The sequence below is a fragment of the Myotis yumanensis genome, unplaced genomic scaffold (assembly GCF_028538775.1).
Source record: "Myotis yumanensis isolate MYYU_CA2020_CCGP unplaced genomic scaffold, mMyoYum1.0.hap1 SCAF_3, whole genome shotgun sequence".
NCBI lineage: Eukaryota > Metazoa > Chordata > Mammalia > Chiroptera > Vespertilionidae > Myotis > Myotis yumanensis.
The window spans coordinates 155671674-155693700 of record NW_027223754.1 but is presented as its reverse complement, the minus strand read 5'-3'; positions in this window follow the sequence as shown (position 1 = coordinate 155693700).

Sequence of the window (22027 nt, the reverse complement as noted above, 5' to 3'; positions counted from 1 at the left end):
GGCCAGATTGTTATGACCACCTGACGTTTGTAGGCAAATTAGCCGTACACTGCATCGTATGGGATATGGAAGCTGAAGGCCTGTTCGAACACCTTTGCTGTCTGCAGTTACCAAGGTAAAACATTTCCAATTTGCACAGGAACACAAGGATTGGACAGTGGAGCATTGGAAAAAAGTCATGTGGTCCGATGAATCATGTTTCCAGTTGCATCATGCAGATGGCAGAGTGAGAATTTGGCGGAAACAGCATGAAAGCATGCACCCCACATGCATGAATACAACCCTTCAAGCTGGTGGGGACAGTGTTATGGTTTGGGGCATGTTTTCCTGGCATGATTTGGGCCCTTTAATTCATGTGGAACAACTTCTGAATAGCACAACATACCAAAGTATCATTGCTGATCAAGTTCATCCTATCATGTTGATGGCATATCCCAATAGAGATGGCTTCTTCCAACAAGACAATGTGCCATGCCACGGTGCTCATATTGTGCAGGAGTGGTTTCAAGAACATGAGGGAGACTTTACCTTGCTTAGGTGGCCCCCACAATCACCAGATCTCAATCCAATTGAACATTTGTGGGACGAAGTTAAAAGAGCCATCAGGCAGCTGGTTCCACAACCATCAAATCTCACAGAACTGGACAGAGCTATTCATCAGGGATGGTGTCAGATTCCTCGCATCACCTTTCAACATCTCGTGAAGTCAATGCCAAGAAGAATTACTGCAGTATTGAAGGCAAAAGGTGGCCCAACGAAGTACTGATGGGGTGGTCATAATAATCTGGCCACTCACATTCAAATACATCCCACATTCAAACGCTGTTAATTCGCATTGTTTACCCATATCTTCAGAAAAAAAATCACTCCTACTGTCGTGGTAAACAACCTGCTTCCCTATTTATAATGGTCTGGCCCTCTAGCAACTTTAGCGCGAAATTATAGCTAATTTTCCTACAAACATCAGGTGGTCATAATAATCTGGCCACTCAGTGTATAAACCTTTTTATAATAATGTAAAGGTCTGTGAGCATTTTTTTATACGACAACTCCAAGTTATATTATTTTTCAAGTCCAATTGTGAGAACCAAGTTCACTAAATCATGGACACATGTACCTTTTGGTGGGTTGTCCCACCATCCTAGTGCTTATAAGCTGAGTTTGGTCAGAGGACTTCAGTATCCTCCTAGCTAAAAGTTAAAACAATTGAGAGAAAAGTAAAAATTAAAAAAGAGATTATCAGGTGTGTATCAGATGAAGGAAGGACTAGAATCAAATGCATATGAACACTGGCAAAGAGAAAGACAATGTAAAAAAGAGATGAAATGAACTTTAAGAGGGAGAAGCATGAAGCCAAAGAAACTCACTAAATGGCTTTAGGCTTCCCAGTAAAGAGTAACACAAAGTCTTATAGCAACAGTGAGGGAACAAAAGAACTTTGGAATTAGATAGTTAGTATGTTTGTCACCATAGATCTGAGAAATGCCACTTAGAGATTAATGAGTTGAATCTTATGGCTTACCAAGTACCATTTTGACCCTATAAATATCAATTTGAAAATTAAAATATTGGGAAAGGGTTAATATATTCACATTTGGATGGTTCTTTTTGGCCACCTACTTATATTTCATTCAAATCTCCTAAAGTGAATTAGTCTGTAACTAATGAAGAACACATGACAGGTGACTATAGTTAACAATATTGTATTGTATACTTAAATGTTCTCAAAACACACACACATACACAAAAGCTAACTAACTATGTGATGTGTCAACTAATTTTATTGTTGTAACTGTTTCAATAAAATGTGGCTTTGGTATTAAAAGAAGGAAGTACTTTTATTATAGAACACTAGAGGTCTGGTGTATGAAATTCGTGCACAGCGGCAGGGCAATCCCTCAGCCCAGCCTGCGTCCTTTCGCATTCCGCGACCCCTCTGGTAGGGCCCTAGGCCTGGCTGGTGATCAGTGCCTATTGGGGTTTTTATTCCTCCAGCTGCCAGCAGCTGGCCCCGCCCCTGCCGATGCCCCTGCTTGCCATTTGTGTGGTGCTTCCCCCCACTCCCCTGCCACTGGTCACCTCCCTCTGCGGCAACAAGCGTGGGTTTGGGTGCGATCACTTGGCTGGCTTGGGCCTCCCTCTGTGGGGTGATCACTGGTTGGCTCCGCACACCCGCCACAGCGTTGCAGGCCGGTAGCCTGGGCCTCCCTCTTTGGGGGTTCACAGAGGCCCCCACCCCCCTGATTGATCACCCTGCTGGACAGTGGCCTGGGCCTCCCTCTGTGGGGCGATCATGGGGTGATGGCAGGGCCCCCTGATCAATTGCATCATAACCACTTGGCTGGCCTGGTGCCAGTGCATGTCATAGCGTGGTCATCAGGAAGGCTGTCTGGACAGTTGTTCTGCTGTTTGGACGTTCGGTCGATTTGCATATTATGCTTTTATTATTATAGATAAAAATAGGACACTAGTTACTGGAATTGAGATAACAGTGAGGGTTTATTCATAGGATAAAAATGTCGCCGAAACCGGTTTGGCTCAGTGGATAGAGCGTCGGCCTGCGGACTGAAAGTTCCCGGGTTCAATTCCGGTCAAGGGCATGTACCTGGGTTGCGGGTACATCCCCAGTGGGAGATGTGCAGGAGGCAGCTGGTCGATGTTTCTCTCTCATCGATGTTTCTAACTCTCTATCTCTCTCCCTTCCTCTCTGTAAAAAATCAATAAAATATATTTTTTAAAAAATGAGTAAAATTGGGGTATATGATATGATCCTGAGGAAAAGGCTAAATTGAGGATAAATACCAGCTTGCTCCCTCTTAGCCTGTTATAACTCCCCAAATGGGACATGGTAGTATTGAAATCCTTACACAGTAGGAACAATTGAAATACTTTTAATTATGTACCTTAAAGCTATACAAATAAGCTCAAATATTAAAATGAAATTCACATGTAGTATGCAGCTCTTTCGTTTATACTTAGGAGTTAAATTCAGTAGTATATTTAAAATATCATGCAAAATTTATGCTAATAAGGAAAGCAAAATTAAAATTCTGCCCTAAATTTTCCCCAAAGGGGTGAACCCTATATACAACTTTAACTATTCATGATGTGAATATATTGGGAACTTATTTTGTATCATTGTATTGTGCCACAGTTGTTGTTTTTTAAGTAGCCTTATTTAGGTATAATTGACATACAATAAACTACACAAATTTATGGTGTATACGTTGATAAGTTTGATACTTCTATACACCCATGAAACCATCACCAAAATAAACATAATGAACATACTCATCACTCCCGAAGGCTTTCTCTGGTCCCTCTGTATTTCCTCCCTCCTGCTCTAGCTCCCACATCCAAAATATCTGGTTTCTGTAACTAACAGGCTATTTATATTTTGTAGTCTCGTATAAATTGTAACATATAATATGTGACTTTGCCTGTTTTTTTTTTCATTCAGCATAATATATTTTGAGTTTTGTATCAATAGTTCATTTTCTTTTTTCTTTTTTTTCTGAGTAGTATGCCATTGTGGGACAGACCACATTTTATCTATTCATCTATTGAAAGACACTTCTACCATTTCCAGTTTGTAATGTAATAAAGTTTGAAGATTCGTGTACAACTCTACCACCTCTAGAATCCCTGTGGTTTTTAGAGGATAGCTAGCTAGCTGAGGACATCAGAGCAAAATAATGAACAATCTATTGAAGAGAATTTGTAGTGTGTGTGACTAGGTATCCAAGCCAGTGACTAGTCAAACTTCTGATGTAGTTTTAGTTCCAGTGTTCCTTACTATCCCTTTCACCTATCAATTTTTTAAGTGCCTTTCAAATTTGGAGAGACTTGCAAAGAGTTTATGCTAAATTTTTAAATAAAAATAGATGTGCATTTTCTTAGCCAAAAGGTGTCATTTTACTAAGACAAGCTGTCATCACCATAAAAGTATAAACTTCTGTCCATGGAAAAATCTATACTTCTGTTCTTCCTCTGTGTAAAATGTTATCTTTATTTACTTAGAGCTGCTCTTGCTGGTAGAAATAGCAACCATTTGCTTTAGATTAAATATGTTTTAAAATGTCATAGCTCTCTTTCCTCCATCCCCATCCAAGGAACTTTTCTCCATGTAAAATTTGTTAACATTTTTTATGAAGAAGAAATAGATGTTATTTAAATTGCATAGTGGATAGGGGTATGTCCTGAATGAAGTATCCGTACTATGCCAGTCAGCAAATGTATAAACTTTTGTACATGTTCCTACCTATGTCAAAATACAGGCTAAAGAACTATGAATTTTAGAAATACTAGATGAACTTGTATTAAGACCACTGCAATGACTTTAGCAAAATATGTTTAGTTCTTTGCCCCGGGATATGCTGAACACATGATGAGGCGGTGTCCTGGTGGTGGTGAAAGCACTTGGGGCCGGGGGAGAAAGGATGAAGCAGTTTCCTATAGACCCAAAGATTTACATTCTGGATTTGAGTTGTGTGAATGGCTCATAGTTAACTGAAGCAATCACATTCTTCAGCTTAGATACATTTATTCAGCACATGTATATATAAACTTCTCTGGGTCAGGAATTACTAAACCCTGGATAAACAACTTTGGACCAAATCAGCATAGGTCCTGACTTCAGTAACTTATAATTGGGTGCATATACCTCTCCATTTTCAGTGAAGCTATATGCTGCTTTGTGGATCTGATCAATATTATAAAAGAAGAGATTCTTACTATCCAGCCATGAAACGATATGGAGGAATCTTAAATGCATATTGCTAAGTAAAAGAGCCAATCTGAAAAGGCTACATACCATATAACAACAACTGTGTGAAGTTCTGGAAAAGATAAATTATGAAGACAATAAAAAAAATCAGTGGTTGCCAGGGTTGGGGAGATATAAATAGGCAGAGCACAGAGGATTTTTAGGGCATTGAAAATACTATGTGTGATATAATCTATATATATAAAAGGCTAAGTGTGCATCCTTCCCACTGACCGGTAACTATGATGCGCTATGACCACCAGGGGGACAGACGCTCAATGCAGGACTGCCATGATGTGCACTGGCCATTTAAAAATAAATGGCACCACGAACCTGGTGCCGAAAACCAACAGTTGGCTTCCCCAGGTAGGACACAGGCCCCGCCACCACCCCGGAGCGACACCCCACCAAATCGAAGCCAACACTGCCAAGACCCCCTGGCACAAAATGCAGCCCACAGCACAGGCCAGCCCAGAAATTGTCGCTGTGGGCACCGGGGAATGACGTCACTTAGCAACGCCCAGCTTCCTCTCCCTAGCAACTAGCCTCCTTGGTGTTTCTTCAGCCCAGGAACCCAACTTGCTTTATAGCCAGGTGCAAACATTTTACAGTACAATCAAATGTTTGTGAAGCATTTTCCAGTGCCTCATCTCATTTGTTCTTCACGGAAGTCCTGGAGTAAGTAGATAGGAGACTCAGTAGAATCATATTTTCTTTTCATTAGCAAGACAATGGAGATTTGGAAAGTTTAGAAACTTGACCTGACTGAAAAGAAGTGAGAAATGGTGGAACTTGAAAATGACTTCAGATTTTCTTACTGCTCAGAATATAGTCAAACACTGCTACAGTTAAATATTTTACCTTTATTTCTCCCTGCATGATCTTCAATAATAACCTGCTTTGTGTTAATATTTACTGCTGTGTTGCTGACAATTATCTGAAAGAGAAGTTGGGGTGCTTCACTGGGCTGGAAAAAGTTTAGCTAAATCAGAAAGCAGGTCTAATTAAGCAAGGTTATCAATATATATAAAAGGCTAAATTGACTCACAGATGTGCGATACATATAAAGTTCTTGCTGGCGCCAATTGCACACGTGTGTTTTGACCTGTCATTGTTGATCATGAATTTGGCTGACAGTTCTATTATAGAGAAAAGGTGAATAGCAATATTAAAATATTTCTTCTAATTAATTTCCTTTCAATGTGCATGGAAATTAATCCTATCTATATAATGAAGAGGTAATATGCAAATTAACCCTCAGGCCCTCACAAGATGGCTGCCCACGACCAAGCCAGCAGGGGGGTTAGTGAGAGACGACCAAACGACTGAACAAGCAGGCTGCATGGGGCGACCAGGCCAGCAGAGGGGGGGGCAGTTACGGGTGACCAGGCAGGCAGGCAAATGAGCAATTAGGAGCCAGTGGTCCAGGGTTGTGTGAGGGATGTTCGACTGCCGGTTTAGGCCCAATTCCTGGGATCGGGCCTAAACCGGCAGTCGGACATCCCCTGAGGGTTCCTGGATTGGGGAAGGTGCAGGCTGGGCTGAGGAGACCCCCCCTCCCTTGCATGAATTTCATGCACCAGGCCTCTAGTATATATATAATTATTCATTTGTCCAAACTCAGAATGTATATCAAGAGTGAATTCTAAGGTAAACAACAGGCTTTGGGTCTTTATGATGTGTCAATGTAGGTTCATCCTTGGTAAAAAAAAAAATGTACCATTCTGGTACTTTGATAGGACGCTATGCATGTTTGAAGGCAGGGGATACTTGGGAAATCTTTTTACTTCCCTCTTAATGTTATTTTAAACCTAAAAGTGCTCTAAAATAAAGTCTTAAAAATTAATTAGAACAAAAAGTAGACCTATCCAGTTTGGCTCAATAGATAGAGCATAAGCCTGTGGACTCAAGAGGCCCAGGTTCGATTCCAGTCAAGGGCACATGCTTGGGTTGCAGGCTCGATCCCCATTAAGGGGCGTGCAAGTGGCATCCAATTAGTGATTCCCATTATTGATGTTTAAATCTCTCTCTTTCTCTCCCTTCCTCTCTCTGAAATCAAATATATATATATATATATATATATATATTTTTTTTTTTTTTAAAAGAACAAAAAGTAGAGGCTTTTAATGAATAAATGGTATACTTTACTGCATCTTCATCTGGTATCCATGCATTTAATTCCGATATGTATTTTTATAGTCTATTGATGATAGTAACTCCTCATTTCTATATCATCATTTTACTTCACATTTTCAAGACAGAGTGGTGAAAATACATGGGTAGTATCCTTGACAAGCTTCCAATATTTTGTGATAAATATTTTTAAATTATCTACATAATAAATCACTCCTCCATCACTCCTCCAGAATATAAAACTGGTTCATAATCAGCATTTTTAAAAATATATTTTTTTATTGATTTCAGAGAGGAAGGGAGAGGGAGAGAGAGATAGAAACATCAATGATGAGAGAGAATCATTGATCGGCTGCCTTCTGCATGCCCCCCACTGGGGATAGAGCTTGCAACTCAAGCATGTGCCCTGACAAGGAATCAAACTGTGACCTTCTGGTTCATAGATCGATGCTCAACCACTGAGCCATGCCAGCCAGGCATACTCAGCATTTTTTAAAACTTGTACTTATAATATTATAGAATATCTGATATGTGTAAGTACAGCCTTCGTTTGTAATGAAACATTTAGATTTGACATTCTAAAAAGCTCCGATTTCCATTACTTTATAAAGAATAATTCTGATTTTAGTTTGCAATTGAATTTTTACAAATACACATGAATTTAAATTTTTTCTTGAGTAAAGATTTTCAGTTTTTCTTTCAAAGTTTGGCTAAGGTAAAATAAGCAATTTAATTTAAAGTATTTAGAAAGTAGATGAAAATATACCTTCTTTCAGAAATTGTCTTTTCAACTGAAAGGTCAAATAAGTCTTGAGTAAATCCCATTCCACTGCCTTTTATTTACAGTCATTTTTATTCATATATATTTTAATTGCTAAAATTAAAAGGTTAACATTTGGAAGAAATATTTTCATCTTTATTCTTTTTGTGATTTTTTTTAAGTGTTAAGAGAAGTTTAAACGTTGCACTTTCTGGAGCAGCTATGGAATCATGGGTGGAAGCTAAGCACAGACATCACAGAATGGGCTTCCTCTCACCAAGGTTAATATAGCTACTAAATTCCTGAACCATAAGAAGCAAGACAAATGCTGAGACCCAGATAATGTAACATCTCTCAAGGGTGTAGCCAGGCACGTAAAATCCCAGTAATTATATCTTAACCTTTCACTGTGGAGGGGACAAAGTTTTGACATTATTGAGATATTCATCTACTCTGGATATGGGTTTGCCTCCTGCCTATATTACTTAGTTCAGAATAACTATGTGATTGTTTTCAGATTCACTGACATAAGATCCCGTATAAACCATTTTGGAATAAGGAATTAGCCTGGGGATGACACCCTACAGTGTTGGGTTGTGGTTTTCCAGGAAGCAAAAATAGATTGGGACCAAAACATATACATGGCACACTTGCCCAATAGCCAGCATAAATAGAAAAGTCACGGACAGAGGAACTAATCCTACTCCCAAAACCAAGGAGTAGAAGTAGGATTAGTTCCTCTGTCAGTGACTTTGCAGAATTTGAGCTTTGTCCCATGCAACCCCAGGAACTCCTGAATTGGAGGTTCTGGTCACCAGATGGTATGCTTCTATCAGGGAACATTGTAAAAGGTGCACTGAACATAAAAATATTTCTGTTGCCTGGTCACTTCGATGTCTCCATGCCAATGGATGACTAGGTAACGAAAGGATTTACTAATGGAGATAACCAACTCTACTTTTGTTAGTGCTACATAATGGGGCCAGAAATGAGTATGTTTGAAACTCATGGGTTTTACTGGGAATCTTTTAGAACTTTCATGCTAGTTACATTAGTGCATGTCCAATTGCTGCAACTTAACCTGACAAGGCAAAGAGCACCAAGGATGCAGATGCTACAGGAATCAAAGTCTGGTGAACCTACTAGATAAACAACTTACACCACTTGAAGTGTTGGCCAAGAGTAAAGGGAATCCAGAATGAGTAGATGAAGATGATGAATATTAATTCCGACCTGTGCACTTGCTGCAAATGGGAACCTTAACTTTTTCCCTCCACTTTACTATAAGCAAATCTTATTTTTAGAGATTGCAAACAATACACCTAGAAGAGTCAGCAACAGAGTGAGCTTGATATAGGACACAAGTTGATTTAAATGATACAACTGATGGTCTATGCCTGGAGGACCAGGCTAAATTCCTTGGCCCACCTGAACCCAGCACATCTGAATTCACCTGACCTGAAAGCCATATCAAATACATATGTAGTGCAGTCTCTTTACTTTGCTGCCTCAGGGCTTTCTCTTTAGATTAGTAGGTTGCTTATTGTGCTGTGGTAACCTGAGATTTCAGGGTAGGTAAAGCCCTCTGGGCCATTCCTAAACAAATAAAGAACAAAATTTAGTGTATAGTTCAGCCAGCCTCTTTGTCCTTTGGATAGAGGTAACCAATTATTGGATAGAAGGACCAATTCTGAGGTGTATTCTATGTATTTTTCATAGTTCTGCAGTGGGCTTGAGTGTTTTCCACAAAGGCAACCAATTATTTAAATACTTTATTGAATTTTCTGCCTTCCATGTCTTACATTCTCTCTTTTATTTAAATTTTAAGAGCGATTGCAATAAAAAATAAGACAACTAAAGGGAGATTGTCTAGGTCGCTTTTAAAGTCGCATTATGCTATAAGTGTCCACATGCAAATGTGGAGTTGAATGGTGTCCCACAGGAACATTTACTTAACACATTTCAGTCAATCTGATTTTGGTCCAAGTGATTCACTGACTCAGCTCTATACAGAATTCCAATTTCTCCACTCCAGAACATATCTGCATTTTAGTGTAGTCTCTTTATCTACACCACAATTTTTTTGGCCACTAAATTTGTCTTTAGATTTGGTTACTTTTGAGTCGGGTGGTTTTTCCTGAGCAGGATTCAAGGGTGATTTCTTTCCCAGGTTCTTATCCAGGTGGATTTGAAGAATGAAGCCACAGACAAAAGGTGGTATATGGAAAGATGGAAATTTATTGGAAACAAGTGCAGACTCCCACGTGTGGGGGAGGGGGAGGCTCTCCAAAGGGGGTAGCCCACTAAGCTCCTTTTTCCTGAGGTTTATTAAGACTTCAGTTCTTTGTTTCTTGGTGCTGCCTTCCAATTGGTAGAATATCAGCTTCGAAGCTCAAAAACCCATGTGGTGCCCTCTTCTGTCCCTCCCGCTTCACTGGTAGAATTCTCTCTCCTGTGAAAATCCGTTTTCCTCTTTCTCCCATTTGTCAGCATTTCTCTATCCTCTGTGAAAGCTGATTTCCTCTTTCTCCCCATTCCCTGTGGCTTTTCCCTGTCTTCTGTGAATGGGTGTCTTCCTCTCCCCTTATCCCGTGGCACCTCTTTTTTTTCTCTGTAAATGTATGCATTTTGGCAGCTCCAAGCCCCCAACCAACTATGCCTTCCTCCCTCATGGACCCCTTAATTCCTAAAACTTCCTAAACCTGCCTATTTTACCCCTAAAAACTCCTTTCACTTTTATGTAACTAAATTTCATCCATTTCATTTCTAGATCATGGTGATGCTGAACAATTAATAGATGCTATTTAAAAAAAAATGAATTGATACCAGGGAGTATGAAAAAAATGTCCATCTGCCTATAGGTATTGATAATTTTCAATTGGAAATGTTAAATAATGTTTGGATCATCAAAGAAGACCGAATCTAGGGATATCAAATAGGTTGCTATTTTATTTAGAGCTGGCAACTTTATTCCTTTTAGAGTAGTTATATTAAACATTCAAATTCATCATTCTCTACCATAGTTTACAGCCAGTGAATTTTACACTCATTTACTCAAGAACTGTTCCTTAGAATTAGAATAAAATAAATTTATGAGGTGTTTCACAATTTTATTTATAATATTAGATGACTCAAAGGACAAGAAAACTGAGTATGTGTCTAAATAAACTTTTCTAAATATCACCTCAGGAACATTTCTCTAAAAATACAATAATTTTGATTTTTCTGGTCAGTCTTGAAGCTACATGATATTTTAACAACTCCAAGAAACATAGTGTATATATTCTAAATTACATTAGTCTTCAAGTATTTCTACTTAACACCAAAACATATTTTTTGAAAATAATGACATTGAAGGAAAATATATAATGATATAGTGATGGGCTGCACAGGAAATTAACCAAATATTGACTTTGTTTGGTGGGCACACAATGCAATATATAGATCAGGTATCATAGAAATGTACACTTGAAATCCATATAATCTTATTAACCAATGTCACCCCAATACAATTAATTAAAAAATAAAATAAATATAAAAAGAGATAAACATGGAGACATGAACAAGCTTACATCAATGGCTCTCAAGCATTTTGGTCCCAGAACTTCTACTCACTCTTAAAAATTACCAAGAACCTCAAAGGGCTTTAATTTATTTAGGTTATACCAATCAATATTTACCACATTGGAAATTAAAACAAAATTTAAAGCATTTATTTATTAATTCTTTTAAAAATAGCAGCAAGTCTATATGTGTTAACATAAATAACATATTTTTGTGATAAATATATTTTCCAAAACAAAAATGTGAAATAATGGCATTGTGTTACATTTTTCAAATCTTTTTAAAGTCTGCCTTAACAGAAGATCACTGGATATTTATTTATTTAATGATCACCTGAAGATATGCTTGGAGAGAGGAGAGAGAGAGAGAGAGAGAGCGAGAGAGAGAGAGAGAGAGAGATGTGAGAGAGAAACATCAATTGGTTGCCTTCTGTATGTGCCCCAACTGGGAATTCAACCTGCAACCCAGGTATGTGACCTGACCAGCAATTGGACTGGACTGGTAACCTTTCGGTACACAGTTGGGTGTTCAACCAACTGAACCACTCCAGCGGGGCAATAGCTGGATTTTTATATCTGTTTCTGAATTCAAGTTTTTGTTGAGATGTATGAAGCAAATCTAGTTTCACAGGGATCCGAAGTAGGAAAATGGAAGGAGTATTTTAATAGTTTTTGTAGATAATTTTGGATAGTCACTTTTTGATCCTAACCAAAAATCAACAGGGAGTAGTTTCTTAAAAGTTAGTTACAATGTGAGATCTGATTGCATATCAATGCAATTTTCATGTAATGTTACATTAGGATTCACTGCACTTTGAATGAATCTTTTCCTCATGTATAATTTTGCATCATCTCTGGTTATTTGGGAAATAACTGCTCACTGTGTTATCCTAAATTGGTCTCTTCGGAAAAAAACCTTTAATATTGAGAGAATAACAAGTTCATGATACCAAACACAAGTATTTAATTTTCATTTGAGAGCTAATATTTGGCAATAAGTACTATCATATGTTTTAACAGGCCACTTCACCCATTTTTGGAGAAAATTCCTAGCAAATAACCAATTCTGAATAACCATCTTGCTTCCATCGATTGTTTTTTTTCTAGTACGAATGGTTGTGAGTTAAGTGGCTAGTTCAAAAGTGCTTCAGAAGTTTTCTATGCATATTTCCCACTTCTTGACACAGAATATTAAAAGACATGTACACAAGAGTGAAGATATGACAACATTAACCAGTCTTCTTTCTTCAATAAGATTATTTTTAAGCAAAAGTGGCTTTTATTTTGTAAACAGAGAATGTAGGACAAGAATAATTCAATGACTACTAATAAGTTTGGTGCCACTGTCTTGATTTATGTTTAGGTGTTAGCAGTATTGTCTACCATTGTTTCTGCACCATTGGTACAAAGGGAGGAAATATTTCAGTATTATTATGAAAATAGTTTTGATATCAGAGACTTCTCTCAGGGATCCAGGAGTCTTGGATCACACTTCTTCTAAGGACAACTGATTATTTTGTAAGTACAAATGGCAATCAGATAGTTTAAGAAGCAGCATAAAAAGGAGGTCTTTGAGCATCACTGGTTTTCTCAGAAAGTGAGATTATTGGGTCAATATTAAGTGCCTAGGAAGTGAACCAAGGCAGGAAAATCATCAGTGCCACAGAGTATCTGTAGGTTGTTGGCTAAAAGGACTCAAATTATCTTTAAGTGTTGAGATTCTATGATTTTTTTATGTATTAGATTGATTCAAATATAAAACTATATGAGATACACACACAACATTGTAAGCATAACCTTTGACAAATTAATTTTCCAGATTTGTTTGGTTGCTGTTGTTGTTGTTTTAAATCCCAATTCTACAGATTCCCATAGACCAGCTGTGGGCAAACTACGGCCCGCGGGCCGAATCCGGCCAGTTTGAAATGAATAAAACTAAAAAAAAAAAAAGACCGTACCCTTTTATGTAATGATGTTTACTTTGAATTTATATTAGTTCACACAAACACTCCATCCATGCTTTTGTTCTGGCCCTCGGTCCAGTTTAAGAACCCATTGTGGCCCTCGAGTCAAAAAGTTTGCCCACCCCTGCCATAGACCAATTGCTTTGGGAGGAAATTCTATTGATAACTCATTTGGCTAAAGCATTTATCCAAACACAATCTGCTCAATGCTAAATAACAATAAGAGCTGCATATAGAATTGTTAAAACAGGAACACATTATTTGTAATTTTTCTTAGTGCAAGAGACAGTTTTTTTAATAAATTATTTTATTTATCTAGTTAGCATGACCACTTTTTCTGCTCTATTGATTTCTGCTCCAGTTTTCAAGTAGACAATATCAATTCAAAAGTTAAGGAGTGACACATTATGAATAGGGAACAAGTTTCTTAATTGTTTTAATGAACCTTTATCTCAGGTTAAATTTATGTGATACCTAAACAACCATTTGACTCAATTAATTTGGAGAGAGAAAATATATATTGATGTTGGCTGATCATTGGCTCCCTATATATCATAATAGGTTACATTGCTAATTTTTGATGTTGTGTAGAAATAGAAAAATATACTTTTATCTAATAATAAGTATATTTGTTTAAGTAACTTAATGTGTAAAAAAGCAAAAAATCCCTTTGTCTCTGTGTCTCTGTTTCTCTCTCACTCTAAAAAAAATTGTAATGACATCTGAGAAGCTAAAAGATAAAAAGATGCCCTCCAGTTCTCTGAAATACATGAAGGTGAAACTGAGAGATTTTAAAAACAAATGTAAAAAGAAATCCACGGCTTCTTTTATTCTTCATTCTCATTTGTCTCCTCGCTAAGATTTAAGGCACTGCAGTCACATCATTTCCCAGCTGAAGTAGCTATTGTCTGTTTCTCTGCTCTTTCAATCTCTTCTCTTTGCATGGTAGCTTCTTTCATCTTTATTTGTTAAAAGATAACTCTCACCATTGTTTAAAGAACAAACAATCTGGGGTGAAGCTGAAAAGCATTACATTTATTGAACTCTATTTAAGATCAGTGCATTATGAATTTTCTATCAGTGCTCGTTCATTGTTTTATGGACATAATCTGCTATTCTTTGTTACACATATAATGCACTGAGCTTGTATGTCAGCAACATTCAGCTTCACCTTCAAGCTTGTCTCAATTTTTTCATATGGGCTTTTAGTAATTCTCTCTAAATCAATATTTGTTCTTTCTATTAAATACAAGCTCTTACAAGCAAGAAACCATTTACTGTGGATTCTAAATCAACAGAATATAAGCTTGTATAGTGGTGATTTTGATGCCTGAGACTTCAGTATAAAGAAAAATAATTTAACCACAATTTGAAATTTGTCTTCAACAGAAGCTAATTCAAAATTACCTAAAATATTTGTTATAAGGATAATATTTAAATAGGTTACAATGCATTCTAAATGTCATGAGTATGGTTTTGTGTGGTTCTTTTTGGAGTAGTTTTTGTAAGTCCCAAATTCTATATACCTTTTCGTTACTCATGTGTCAAAGCAAAAACTGCACCAAAGTTAAACAGGCAAGGAGGACTTCCTTAGGACTGTAGCATTAGGGACAAACGACTGAACTCAGCTTCACTTTAACAAAGGCTGGGAGTTGAGAGCTAGAGAGGAAGAATTCTAAGCCATCTTGTTTGATGATTGGCTTTGCTCGGAAGAAAAGTAAAATTTATTCTATCTTCATGCCAGAAGGTAGTTTTATAACTTGGATGCCCACAGAAGTTAGGCTCCTGCCTTCCCATCCAAACGGGGAGAGGTAGGGGTGCTATCTTTCTCCATGTTTACATTTCAAGAGATGGATGCCTCTCAGCCCTTGAGAAAAACATTTCTGGGTTGTAAGACTGGCAAGAAGCTTGGAGAGGTTTACATAAATTTCAAAGGGGCAGAGAAAAAGTGTCCATTGACATGTTCTCTAAAGGAAATGCTCTAAGGAAAGAGAGGAAGGTCAAGGGCCTAGAGACAGACAGCAAGAAGTCCGCCTAAAATGTGGTCAAGCTGAGGGAAAGGGTAAGATTGTCCTCATCAGATATACTTTTTGTTTTCTATTGAGAGCTGATTTCTATTCCTCTTTCATTTCATGGGCTCATCCCAATTACTCACAGGGAAGACAAGTAGTTTTTATGTTACAAAATTTAAAGGGATGGTCATTGTTTTACAAGCATTTATAATAAAAATATTTATAGAAATGTTTCTTGGTTTCGTTATTCAGAGCATACAATTAATAAATTACCATTAAGTGCTATGAAGAATAAGAGTATATAGGACAGTGATGGCGAACCTATGACACGCGTGTCAGAGGTGACACGCGAACTCATTTTTTTGGTTGATTTTTCTTTGTTAAATGGCATTTAAATATATAAAATAAATATCAAAAAAATAAATCTTTGTTTTACTATGGTTGCAAATATCAAAAAATTTCTATATGTGACACGGCACCAGAGTTAAGTTAGGGTTTTCAAAATGCTGACACACCGAGCTCAAAAGGTTCTCCATCACTGATATAGGATATTCTCTAACCTTAAGTAGTCATAACAGCATTAATTGTCATATTAATTGGTGATTGTGATGTTTCTAATATTTGCAAAATAGGGGATGATAATAATTGGACATGTAATTCGGATTCTTTTTAAACCCTGTAAATAACTTTGGATTATCACATACATAGTATGTACAACCACTTGACTTTAACAAATAATCCTTAAATATTGAACATGTTTTAATCATTTTAATGTCATCTGCTCTGTGGAAGTCTGAAAGGATATCAAAAGGAAAGAAAATAAAAATATCCTATGTAATAAAAGCCTAATATGCTAAGTGTCCTGTCATTCATTCAACCAATCAAAAAGGAATATGCTAATGATATGCTAAGGCTGCTCAACCACTCACTATGACGTGCACTGACCACCAGGGGGCAGATGCTCTGACTGGTAGGTTAGCTTGCTGCTGGGGTCTGGCCGATCAGAACTGAGCAAGATGGACAGGACATGCCCTGGAGCCCTCCCATGGTCCCTCCCTGCCTGGTCAACCTCCTGGGTCCCTCCCCAGTCCAAGTCATGCACTGGTGGGGTCTCTCGGCCTGGCCTGTGCCCTCTCGCAATCCGGTACCCCTCGGGGGATATCAGAGAGCTGGTTTCAGTCTGATCCCACAGGCCAGGCCGAGGGACCCCACTGGTGCACGAATTCATATATATATTTAGAGTTAAATGCAATCTTAGATGACAGGCCTCTAATATATATATATATTTTTTAGAATTAAATTCAATCTTAGATGACATCAATCCCTACTCTATAAAGTCACAGATGAGAAAGAGAACACAAAGGAAAAATGAAAATGGTCCAGAGTCACAGGATTAACTGTCAGATTTTAGCCCTGTCATTAAGCTCTTGAATATTGCTTCAAATGGCAGAAGGCACATATGGTTTAAATCTGTCTGGAGCTTTGCTAAATACTTGACTTAAAGACATTTCTTTGCTAATTATGGAAAAGAAACAAAATAAAGATGCAAGAAACACTGGCACATGCTATAATAAAAACATTTAATGCATGGTTGAGGCAGTTGCTAGTAACAATTACCTTTGAATTGTTAAATTTTTAATTTGACCATATTGTAGTGAATATTACATTTTATCAAAATGTGATTTGCTCATGTGTCCTATAATTATCTGTTGACTCTAACCAAATGCGTGTATGAAGAAAACTCTAATCTTATATGCTGAAGAAGAGAAGTTTTTAGTACCATTTGAGAGAAGCAAGTTACTTTGAGTGACCTCTTTTTATATAGGTCTTGACTGCTCTTAATTTGAATTGAATGGATAATTAGCAGGCAGAATTACCTAGAGAAAACAAGCTATTTTCACTTCTCCAGTGGGAATTAGCTAGTAGGTATTCAGCCTAGTGTGCAGAACATCTCATTCAAATTATTGTAAGTTAGAATTGTCTTCTGTATGAGCATGAAATGGTACTGTTTAAAGGCTTTTCTTAGGTTATGGATTAAATAGAGCATTTTATGATAGAAGAGCAAAAGTGGGTGCAAACCTAAGCAACCTTCTTACCATGAGCATGCTTTTGTTGCTTCTTATTGGTAAATTTGCCTTTTCATTTCTCTTTAAGTATCTTATAAAGACATTAGTGATAAAACTAGAGCTGAACAGAATATTGATATAATTGAGCCAAAGGCAGGGTGCATCTTCAAGTAGAATTCAAATGCAACCCAGGAAATTAATTCCAAGATGCCTCATACAACACCACTGATTTTAGTTTGAAGGTAAAGTAGTGTGGATGGAACAAGAATATTATTTTTCCATTATTACTGTGTATATAATGACTGGGTTCAAGCTGTCCAATTAGATCATAACAGGAAGAAAATGTTCCAGGGTTTTAGATACTGAAAAGAGGTGGTCAGGAGTGTAATATGTCTGTCAGGAGGTGACAACTACATTATTTACACTGTGCGTGTTCAAAGAGGTTTGTAGGGAAAAGAAAAATAACCAGTTTTAGGTAATCCTTTCAGCATGAATGTTTTCCTAAATGATCTGTATTACATATACTAAAAAATATATATTCTGGCTGCTGATGAGTATATTGTTACTAGTTTAAAGGGAGAAGTGGCCGAAACCGGTTTGGCTCAGTGGATAGAGCGTCGGCCTGCGGACTGAGAGGTCCCAGGTTCGATTCCGGTCAAGGGCATGTACCTGGGTTGCGGGCACATCCCCAGTGGGAGATGTGCAGGAGGCAGCTGATCAATGTTTCTCTCTCATCGATGTTTCTAACTCTCTATCTCTGTCCCTTCCTCTCTGTAAAAAATCAATAAAATATATATATTAAAAAAAATAAAAATAAAAAAAAAATAAAGGGAGAAGTGAAGGTGATTATAACACCTACCTTGGAAGATAGGTATGCTGCTTCGATATATAGGCATTAAATCTGTCAACATGTCATGTATATATAACATTTAGGAGTTGAATATACACATATATTAATAAGATATTATACACATGCCACACACATATGATCTTGGCTGTTCTTAGTTTCAATTGAATGAATAAGTAGCAGGCAGAAAGGCAGAAATACCTAGAGAAAATAAGTTATTTTCAATTATTCAGTGGGAATTAGCTAGTAGAGATCCAGCCTATTGTTGGTTTTATAAATAAAACATATGTAGTGCCCAGTTGTGTGTCTACGACACCCCTGACAATACGTGGTAGTTTCTTCTTATAAGTGCTTATGGCAATACTATAAAAACCAGGGAAAATTCAAATATTATTTGTATTTGGCTTTGATTTATAGTCCCTGCTTATTATGCAAGTAATATGTGCATCTATTCTCACTATAAAAGATTCAAAGTGCACACATATTGTTACAAAAGACCGGAGAAGAACCAAGCAACGCTTAGAGAGATCGAGTTACATTTATTATTATTATTACGCGCGGGCCCAGAGAAAAATATCTCTAGAATTCTGGGCAAAGTCACACAGGAAATTTCCTGTATTTATGCCTTTTTACCCTCTTTTTCTCCCAAATATTGGGTTTTCCGGTCCCCTTTGCAAGTTCTTAAAGAGCCCCTATGTGCTGGGGCTTTGAGACCTCAACCAAAGGCTTGGCCTGGTGCCAGCACTGATAACTTCCTCTGGGGAAGGTTTAATGGCCTCTCTGAAATGGGAGTCGTCTTATTTTCCTTATTATTTAAGCCAGCAAGTATTTACAGAAGCCAGAAATAGCAGGGTTAAAATTTGAAACAGCAGTTTTTATACAAGATGGATGCTTCAATATAAAGAGTAAATTGTGCAAGCTTTCTCTCCACAGGCCTGCTTTCCTCCTTAGTGCTTTCCACTCTTTAAGAGTTTGGTGTGTATTGTTTTGCTTTGCATTTATGTACATTTACATGTAAACAGAAAACTTACGTACCTTTTTTTTGCACCTACATGAGATCATGGTATATTCACTTTTTGGCAACTTTTGTATTTCAGTAACTAAATTTTGGTGATGTTTCCATGTCTGCGCATATAGGTCCACCTAATTTTTCTTAATGGATCCATAGCATCACACAATGTAGATGTACCATATATCATGTAATTATCCATCTCTCGAACAACAGTTTGGTCATTTGCAGCAATTACAAACAGATCTATAATGAATGTTCTTTCAGAGCCTTTGTGAACTTGTCTTTCTGTTGGTTAGATTTCCAGATGAGGAATTTCCCTCTCAAATGTACAGAGTTTTAAAATCGGTTAGGTACTGCAAAAGTGCCTTTCAAGAGCTTTATGAATATACACTCTAACTACCAGTATATGCATGCTCCCTTTCTCCACATCCTTGCTTCTCATCTGGCTGTTATGTATTTTTGTCATGCTGTGAACATAATAGAGAAGGGCCAGTGTGACTCTTGACTTGGTGGACTATAAAGTATTTCATCATATTTTGACAGATTATACAGAGAGCTATTCCATGGTCTTTTGAACAGGCAGGGCATTATATAAAAGCCAGTGGCATTAATTCTCTTTGAGCAAACATTTTGCTGAAAACACTGCCTCAGAACTTCTAAAAGCTTAAGAAGCTTACAGAGCGTTATGAACTTGCAAAATCTTTCTGTGAAAGCTGCCCTTGAAGAAATTGGTCCTGTATGTTTATCATCCAGTGTTAGTGTTCAAATTTAATGTACACATTTCCCTTATAACTTTGTTTTTATTGTTTTGTTTTTATTCTTTAAAAGAGAAAGAGCTTTATATCTATGTAAAATTACAAAGTATTTAGGAGAATGTTTTAAAATATGTAAATCATTGCTTTCATGTATTTTCTAGGTAATAGATTAAACTTTTGGTTAAAGTTATTATTGTAATAAGAATAATTAGTGTCTTTTGAAATAACCAAATCAACAAATTTAACAATTTAGAGTTTCTTTACATAGTTTTCTCTAGAAGGTTTTTGTAGTTTTGTGTTATTGACTATGATTTTCCCCATCCTTTTTCTTTGAAGTTAATATATTGATTGATGAATTGCAACAAATAGGAAGCAATTTATTCTTTGTGATGTTATTTTCATTCAGGAAATATTTCTCTATATCCTTTAAAATCTAGAAATATTGATATTATGCTGGAAATAGTTCATATTTCCTTATAAGATACCTTGTATCTAGCTTGACTGGAAAACTAAAAGAGCAATAAAAATAAAAGAACACTTACTGAGCATCTACTATTTGCCTGATATAATGATCTAAAAATCCATCTTTTACCATATGGGTATATGGGTATAAGCCTACAATTTAATGTAGTGTAATATAAATATAGACAGTTATACATTCTTGTTTTGTAAAATCTTCTAAAATGTCAAAGAGATATCATAATGTCTAGTTCCTTGGCAGTTCAATGTTTACTAATTGAAAATAAAATCTTTACTGATAGTTATTAATGATGAATCATGCCAAAAAGCTCAGGAAAGTCATACATATTTTAACTAGTTTTAAAAAGAAAGTGCCTCAGTGGGCCAAGAAAGACAAGTTTCTGTTTTCTCATTTATACATGCTTGGCTCATCCTAAATTCCAGCAATGTTTCATTACCACCAAAATTCTGAAGATGAAATTTGTAGCACAACAGCTTGCTAAGCAAAAGGAAAAAACATAAATTGTATCTGTGCTGAACAAGTGGATTTGGAAACCGACTTTTATTTGGCTCGCAGTTCCCTTTGCAGAACAAAGTTACTGCCGACTCTGTTGAGGCTCCGGGTAAGGTCAAAGGGATAATCTGACGGACAACCAGCTGACCCACGAGAAGGCTGTACCAGAATAGATGTTCCCTGTATTGCAAACAGCAGTGCTTCATCTAAGCTCACGAGTTTTGACATGAAAAACAAACTGCTCACTTCAATTTTTTCTCAACACAAAAGAAGCCTAAGAATCCAAACAAAATTATTTTGTTCCAATAAAATGACAAAATTTCTTTTAAAGAAAGTCTTTATACTTGGAAATGATCACTTAGGACAAAACATATGGCCCTGGTCAGGTAGTTCAGTTGGTTAGAGCATCATCCCAATGCACCAAGTTTTGGTTTCAGGGCAACCGAAGAATGCACAAATGCACAACTAAGTGGAATAACAAATCAGCATCTCTCTCTCTCTCTCTCTCTTTTCCTCAAATCAGTTTAAAAAATGAATTTCAATCTGTCCAATAAATATCATTTATATCACTGAAATATTTCTTGCATACCCTTCAAAAAACACATTTAAAAATTGTTTTGTTGTTGAAAGTATTATAGAGATCGTCTCCGCCCCCCCCATTAACCCCTTCTAGCTCCTCCCTTTCCCCCCACCCCAAACCTTCACCACACTATTGTCTGTGTGCATGGGTTATGCGTATAAATTCTTTGGTTAATCTCTTCCCACCCACCCTCCCACCCCTGCCTTCCCTCTGAGATATGATAGTCTGTTCCATGCCTCTATGTCTCTAAAAAATCCATTTTTAGCCCTAACCAGTTTGGCTCAGTGGATAGAGTGTCAGCCTGCAGACTGAATGGTCCCAGGTTTGATTCTGATCAAGGGCATGTACCTTGGTTGCGGGCACATCCCCAGTAGGGGGTGTGCAGGAGGCAGCTGATCGATGTTTCTCATTGATGTTTCTAACTCTCTATCCCTCTCCCTTTCTCTCTGTAAAAAATCAATAAAATATATTTTTTTAAAAATCCATTTTTATGTTTCTTAATGTGTGGGTTGTCTGCTGGGGGTCTTTCCCTGCATCTAGAAGGGTTCAGGAATCTGGAGAAGGGCTGTGAGTAAATTAATAAAGAGACTAGACATG